The following is an 8,988-nucleotide window of genomic DNA, read 5'->3' on the forward strand; positions in this document are numbered from 1 at the left end:
TCATTTTCTCCCCAAAAAAATTGTGCACTCCCTTTACACAATAAAAACTTTAGCATCTTTTCATTAATGCTAGATACACTAGTTAAAAGGAAAAAAAATCTAAAACAATAAAAAGATCCTCAATTACCCTAAATAAACTATGGAAAATATAAAGCTGAATTTAATTACAAAATTTCAATAAAATAATTGAAAATTCGTAATAAAATAAAATCTTCGTATTGGGCCCGTATACAATTTTCTGCATGCATTGTCTTCGCTAAAATAAACATATCTTGAGTTTCTGATGTTCGATTGAGGTGTTTCGAAATGCGTTGGGAAGATAACTGAAAGTCAATTCAGTTTCAAGAAGATATAATGCCTTAAAAAGTTCTATATTTTTTTTGAAAAATTATTGCAAGTAGGATGATGTATTGGGCTTCAAAATCAGCTTTAATAAAGATGTTTCAGCTTTGGGAAAAAAGTAGATTAGAAAAAATAGGGTATTACATCTACCCCTCTTTTGTCATTCACGTTTAATGCGAATAGAGAAAAGATAAAAAAAATAACTGATTTTTGTTCAGCTGATATAACTTCGTTTCTTGGTGTTGTCGCTTTCCTTTAACCTTTGGTTGATATGCTCTTCCCCTTTTCTGTATCTTCAAGAATGATTAGGCATTTTTTAGTCCATTCTGAGGGCTTGCCAACATATTCTACACCTTCAAGTAGATGAGTTTTGAAAATATTCATCTAGTTTGTCATGGTCCCAAAGTAGTCGAATTTGCAAAAGTCAACATAACTATTGGTTAGTGTCTTTGAATATTTAAAGTTAGTAAAGATGATTGGTTCCTCTGCTCGAGGAGGTGAAGTTGAGGTTGACTCCTTCTTTCTGAGTTAAATCAAGTTAAGGATGACTCCCCTTTGCAAGTTAAGTCGAATCTTAGATTTTCTTTGAATCTAATATCCTTTGTCGTGAAGTTGAAATTTGACTCGGGAACTTTGATTGGAAAATAGCTCATCTCTATTGAGATAAGCTAGATTGAAGACGACTCCTCCATTCCGAGTTAAGTCGATTTTTAAATTGCATCTGAACCCAATATCCTTCGTTGTAAAGTTAAAATTGGTCTTTAAAAACTTTTGACTAGAAAATAGCTCCTCGCTGTAGAGTTAAGCTAGTTTGCATACGATTCTTTTAAATTTGCTTTTGAACCCGAATATCATTCGTTGTGAAGTTGAAATTTGACTTGAAAATCTTGTCACTTGCTAGATTGCAGACTCCTCCTCCATTGCGAGTTAAGTCAATTTTTAAATTGCTTCTGAATCCAATAACGTTCACTATGAAGTTGAAATTGGTCTTCAAAAACCTTGACTGAAAAATAGCTCCTCGTTGTTGAGTTAAGCTAGATTGTAGAAAATTCCTTTTAATTTGCTTTCGAACCCAAATATCCTTCATCATGAAGTTAAAATTTGATGAAAAAATATGCAAAATCATGCACATGCGTGTAAATCCATGAATGCAATGCTCTTAAGCATGCCTAAAATGTAGAAATCAGCTCCTTGTTGTGAGTTGAACTAATTTGTGGTCGAATCCTCCATTGTGAGTTAAGTCATATCAAAAAAACTTTCTCGAGTGAGACAAAATTTATTTCAAGAGAAAATTTTCAAGTGAGATGTACTTTTTGTTTCAAGAGAAATTGTCTCAAGTGAGACGGAATTTATTGCGAGAGAAATTGTCTCATGTGAGACAAAATTTAAGGAAAATTATCTCAAGTGAGATAATTTTTTTTGTTTTGAGGGAACCTGTCTCAAGTGAAACAAAATTTTGTTTCAAAAGAAACAATCTTAAGTGAAATTTTGTTTCAAGAAAAACTTGTCTCCAGTGAGACAAAATTTGTTCTAAGGAAAACTATCTCAAGCAAGATAAAGTTTTTATTTTGAGAGAAAATTGTCTCAAATGAGATGAAATTTTCAAAGAGAAACAATCTCAAGTGAGACGAAATTTGTGTTTCAAGGAAAATTATCTCAAGCGAGATAAAATTTTTATTCCAAGAGAAATTATCTTGAGTGAGACGAAACTTTTCAAGAGAAAGCTATCTCAAGAGAGATAAAAAAATTGTTTCAAAAGAAACTGTCTTGAGTGAGATAATACTTGTTTTAAGGGAAACTATCTGAAGTGAGATAAAGTTTTTGTTTTAAGGGAAACTATTTAAAAAAAACAAGATTTTTTAAGAAAGATAACATTTTAGAAAATTTTAAAGATATCCTCAAGAGAGAGAGAGAGAGAGAAATATTAAGAAAGATGAGATTCTTTGAAAATATTGAAGATGTCCTCAAGAGAGAAAAATGTTCTTGAGGAAGACAAGTTTTTTGGAGACTTTTAATGAAACCTCAAGAAAGGGAAAATATTGTCTTGTGGTCTTGAGAAAGACAAGACTTTTTTGAAGTTTTTCAATGAAATCATCAATTGCATGTAGTAATCAATGATTGATGCAAAGAAGCATGTGTGATGATGCAAGTGCATGCTTCTATGATAATGATGAAGAAATATGTGAGAAGTCTTCATTATCGAATTCTTCAATCTTCATCATTATTCTCTCACTTGAGTCTATCTTCGTAATTCTTAGCTTGCAAAAATTTGTTCTTCATACCCCAATAAACTCTTACCCCTAAGATTCAATTCATTTGCCCTAACATTGGTTATGAGCTTTTATGTCTTAAAGAATTTTTCAAGATATATTCCCTAGAGAGATTATCTTGTTTGAAAATGGTTTCCTTCTTCTTTTATTTTTCAAAATATGAAAAGTTTGTTGGAGAAACAAAATAATGTCTCTTGTTTTAAGCTCACAATTGAAGCAAATTACAAAACATGAGTTCAATAAATATCAAAAGAATCAAATGCTTTTCTAATCTTTCAAAGTTATAATTCCCTGACAAGTTTCAAGACTAATGGTAAGGGCTAGAATGGTTACTTTTTTCAAGGAATTCGTTGGTTTGATGATCATGTACACTACCATGCATTCATGTACACCTTTGAGACTCCCTTGATATTCAATGAGCTAGTGCAAAGTGCAGGTGATCGCTTAAAATGCCTCTACGAGTGCATTTAGTACTGTAATGCTAGACCTTATAGAGAGTGTTCATATTTCAGTTCTATGAAATCTTTCATTTGTTCAAGCTTTATAGACTCTTTTAACAAAGGTAGTTCAGAAAATATTGCCATAAAGATGAAATTTCGAAGTGTTCGTTTGTCGTTGACTATAACATGAGTTTTTCAACTCTCTTAGTATGTCTTCCACTAAAACTCATTCTTTAATTCAAACCTTAGGCTTTACCTCCTTTCTCAAATTACACCTTTACTTTGGTGTTTTCACCTTCACTTCAATTTTGCTAGGAGATTCATCTCGTCATAGGTTTTTCAACCCGACAATTGTCGAATGACCTTTTTATTTCAAGATTTAAATTTTTTCAATTCATAAAGTTAGGGTTCTCGATATTACTTCTTTGGCCAATTACTTTACTGGATTACCTCTAATTAGAGAATTCAAGTTTTAGAAAGTCTTTGACTTCAAAACTTGAGCATAACTCACTTCATAAAGCTTAGACTTACATCCATAGTTGCTTCAGACTTACCTTTAAAGATTAACAACTCACTACTTTCATTGGAGTGCCCCCAGTAATAAATGAAAATGCTCTATTAACTTTCTGAGTATTCAGCTTCAAGATGTAATAAGTTTTTCAAGAAGAACATGTTATAGTTTGTGTGTTACTAAAGATTAAAAGATTTCATCTTTAGAAGTCAATTTCCCAAGAAATTGACTTATGCTTCATTCATCTAATCCACAATTCCATCTGTATAGATTATGGATCATCATTGAACATCCTAAATAGAACTGCAGTCTAAATTGTCTAGCAATGTTGTGTATAAGGAATGTCCCATCTTACCTGTATACGGGAAGAGTCATACTTCACTTACAACTTGTATCGGAACAAGATCTCCTTCTTTCCTAAGAAGGCTATGGTGTGACTTTGAAGTCATCTTTTCAAGACGAGTAATCTTGAGAATACAATCAAGTGATTTTGTTTTTGGCATAAAATCAAGGGATATATTCTTGGGTGAAAGATAAAAGGGATTTTTTTTTTGGAATGTGTGAGATTATATTACTTTTTGAAAGCCTATAACACTAATTCTTAAAAGAGGTTTTAATCCAGTTGATATTTAAAGAACTTCATGATTAAAATTTGATCATTGCTCGTAACCGCAGAAGGTAGCAATTTATTAAAAATGTTTGAATGTTAAGCGACTAACAAACTTTTAAGTAAAAGAAAGAACAAAAAACAAGTTCAAACAAGATAGAATGCAAGTAAAACAAAGCTTTATGGTAGATGTAACATAATGTCCCCATTACTCATTAAATGTCCATGCTCTAGAATGAACTAAACTTGCGCTTTAGTGCCCCATAATTCTTAATATTGTGCCCTGAACTTCCTACATGGTAGTTGCATATAGCATTCACATCATAATCTTGAGGATATGAGGGGCCTTTTGGCTTGGACTGAACTAGAGTTAGGAGATTCTTCTCAATAAGTGTTAGGAGTAACTCCTCATATGTCATTGGAATTTGATCGATGTGAGTCTTATCTTGAGTCACTTTATGAAATTTTATCCTGTGATTAGCTGAGTAAGATCCTATCATATTGATCTCGGCTCATTTCTTAGCATTCATACTGCTAGTACCCTTTATCTTACCATTTTTATAGCCCTTTCAATCATTTCCTCGCACATGACAATGTCAGAGAAACTCTTGACATCAGCCCCTAACATGTGATCAATGTAGGGTGATTTTAATGTGTCAATGAACAAAATAATGAACTCATTTTCAATCATTGGTGGACGCACTTGGATTGCAGTATCTCTCCATCGTTATGCATAGTCTCTAATGTTCTCATTACACCTCATTTCCATATTTTGCATAATCATCCGATCAGGTCTCATGTCTTCTACATTTTTATATTGTTATAAGAAAGATTTGGCTAAATCCTTTCATGATTTGGTATGGATATTGTTTAATTGATTATACCAACGAATAGCCTGTCCCATCAAACTTTCTTGGAAATAATGGATCAGTAGTTGATCATTCCTTATATATCCTATCATCTTCCAGCAAAACATACTGATGTAAGTTGAAGGGCAGCTATTTCCATCAGATTTCTTAAAATCTGGGACCTTAAACTTTGGGGACAAAATTAAGTATGGGACTAAACTCAAATATGAGGCATCAACCTCATAAAGATCGTCTTCTCATTTTACAATCTTCATCTAGTCTTCCAACTATTTTAGTTTGTCTTCAAACCTCTTAGTCTTATCTTCTTCATCAAAGTTTGGGATGCAATACTCTTCAAGGTTGTTTTGAGGATCTATTATTGTCGCTTGCCCCTTGGTGGCTGAAGGACCCTCTATGTATCCTTGTAAATTCTTAGGTGTGATTACCAACTTTGGAGTGGGTTGCACCTTGCACCTTAAGAAATCTCTGCCCCAGGGATATTCGCAATATTTAGTCTATACAACCTTTCCACAATTTGGTCAATCATAGAAGCTTGGCTTTGTGCAATGGAATCCAAATTAGCCTTCTAACTTTTGTTCATCTCTTGTTGTAGCTTCAAAAAATTCTCCTCTAACTGAGCTAGTCTTGCTTCCATTTTAAGTATCGTATGAGTGACGTCACAAGACTAGAATTACTAGTATAAAACTTCCCACAAATTAATTCCATGATTCTATGATTTAATGCATGTAAAAAATGCAATTTAAATTCAAAATACAAAGATGAAAATGCATAATGCAAATATGTAAATGCAAATGCAAATGCAAAAAGTGCTAACTCGAAAAGGTGACCAACATAGAATAACCTCCATTAGAAAACAAATGTTTCATTAAAATAGATAGTACAATTCTTAATCTCATCCTGCTAGCTTCTTCCTTTGGTCTGATGTTGGACTTGAAATCAATGTTGCTTCAATCTTGATGTTGAACCTTTTAGATTGGATGATGTGACTTGTCTTCTTCTCAAATTGCAATACCCATCTCCCATATACCTATCCGTACATGAGATACAGATGTCACATCACTATTAAAAACATTTACTTATTTGAAACTCGTAAATTTTTTTTTTAAATTTTAAAACCACAAAAGTATAATATTCATGAAATCATAATACTAGAACTATTAGTTTAAATATATTACAAAATATTTACTTGAATTCGATTACATGCCAACTAAGTTTTCAATATGAATAAGATTGTCCTATTGTTACTGACAAGTTAACCTTAATTGATGATAGTTGCTGCTACGGCTGCATTCCTTTTTCGACTAATCTCTAATTTTACTTACGCGTGAAATCAACAAACGTTAAATACTTATTTAGTGAAACATAGCATTGTAAAGAAACATTTCTAGATACATAAGTATAACATGTTTATTTGGTTTTGAACTACTTCGTATCATCCATAAGGATTATTAAAGTCCTTATTATTTAAACCCAATTTCTGTCATAATAGATTCGTAAACATTTTTAGTATGTCCAACATACATTTCTTTCTTTACATTTTTCCCATTATTCTTTAGTAATTATACATTAATTTCATTAATGGCATCATTTTATGCCTTTATTGCAACGTTATACATTTCATATATATCAAATTGCACTGTTAAGCATTTAGTCTTTTACCCAAAGGCATTTAACCTTTCATCTATCTGGCATAATTGACACCTTTCTGTCAAATGCACAACAAGGCCATTACTATTTTACTCAAAGGTATTTAAACTTTTATCTAACTGGCATAATTGACACCTTTCTTTCAAATGCACAGCTAGGCCATTAATCTTTTACTCAAAGGTATTTAACCTTTCATCTAACTGGCATAATTGACACATTTCTGTCAAATGCATAGCTAGGCCATTAATCTTTTACTAAAAGGTATTTAACCTTTCATCCAACTGGCATAATTGACATATTTCTGTCAAATGCACGGCTAGGCCATTAATCTTTTACTCAAAGGTATTCAACCTTTCATCTAACTGGCATAATTGACACCTTTTTGTCAAATGCACAGCTAGGCCGTTAATCTTTTACTCAAAGGTATTTAACCTTTCATCCAACTGGCATAATTGACACCTTTCTTTCAAATGCACATCTAGGCCATTAATCTTTTACACAAAGGTATTTAACCTTTCATCCAACTGGCATAATTGACACATTTCTGTCAAATCCACAGCTAGGCCATTAATCTTTTACTCAAAGGTATTTAACCTTTCATCTAACTGGCATAATTGACACCTTTCTGTCAGATACACAACTAGGTCATTATTCTTTTACTCAAAGGTATTTAACCTTTCATCAAACTGGTCTAATTGACACCTTTCTGTCAAATATACAACTAGGCCGTTAATCTTTTACTCAAAGTTATTTAACTTCTCATCTAACTGGCATAATTGATACATTTCTGTCAAATGCATAACTAGGTCGTTAATCTTTTACTCAAAGGTATTTAACCTTTCATCCAACTGGCATAATTGACATATTTCTATCAAATGCACAACTAGGCCATTAATATTTTACTCAAATGTATTTAACGTTTCATTTAACTTCATAATTGACACCTTTCTATCAAATACACAGCTAGGCCATTAATCTTTTACTCAAAGGTATTTAACCTTTCATCTAACTGGCATAATTGATACATTTCTGTCAAATGCACAGCTAGGCCATTAATTTTTTACTCAAAGCTATTTAACCTTTCATCTAACTGGCATAATTGACACCTTTCTATCAAATGCATAGCTAGGCCATTAATATTTTACTCAAAAGTATTTAACCATTCATCTAACTATTATAATTAAGCACAGGCCGTTAATCTTTTACTTAAAGGTATTTAACCTTTCATCTAATTGGCATAATTGACACCTTTCTGTCAAAAGCATAACTAGGCCATTAATCTTTTACTCAAAGGTATTTAACCTTTCATCTAACTGGTATAATTGACACCTTTATGTCAAATGCATAGCTAGGCCATTAATCTTTTACTCAAAGTTATTTAACTTTTCATCTAACTGGCATAATTGATACCTTTCTGTCAAATGCACAACTAGGTCGTTAATCTTTTACTCAAATGTATTTAACCTTTCATCCAACTTGCATAATTGAAACCTTTATGTCAAATGCACAGCTAGGCCATTAATCTTTTACTCAAAGGTATTTAACATTTCATTTAAATGGCATAATTGACACCTTTCTTTCAAATGCATAGCTAGGCCATTAATCTTTTACTCAAAGGTATTTAACATTTCATCTAACTGGCATAATTGATACCTTTCTATCAAATGCATAGCTAGGCCATTATTGTTTTACTCAAAGGTATTTAACCTTTCATCTAACTGGTATAATTGACACATTTCTGTCAAATGCACAGCTAGGCCATTAATCTTTTACTCAAAAGTATTTAACCTTTCATCTAACTGGTATAATTGACATCTTTCTATCAAATACACAGCTAAGCCGTTAATCTTTTACTCAAAGGTATTTAACCTTTCATGTAACTGGCATAATTGACTCCTTTTTGTCAAATGCACAGCTAAGTCGTTAATCTTTTACTCAAAGGTATTTAATCTTTCATCCAATTGGCATAATTGACACCTTTCTGTCAAAAGCACAACTAGGCCATTAATCTTTTACTCAAAAGTATTATTAATAATATCACTTAACTCTTTCAATTCATTATAAATTCTATAGTTTGTACACGTAGTACTAATACAGTACTTCACAGTCTAATATAATTTGCTTGGATTGCACACACCCTACCAATACAAAAATTTATAAACTTACTATGAATTTATTATATTCTTGCACACAAAGTGCCCATACTGAAATTCATAAACTTATTATGAATTTATTAGTTTTGCACACATAGTACCATATGGTAATCACCATACATATAGTAATCAACATACATTTATAACTA

This window comes from Hibiscus syriacus, unplaced genomic scaffold (genome assembly GCF_006381635.1).
Source record: "Hibiscus syriacus cultivar Baekdansim isolate YM2019G1 unplaced genomic scaffold, ASM638163v2 tig00003041_pilon, whole genome shotgun sequence".
Lineage (NCBI taxonomy): Eukaryota > Viridiplantae > Streptophyta > Magnoliopsida > Malvales > Malvaceae > Hibiscus > Hibiscus syriacus.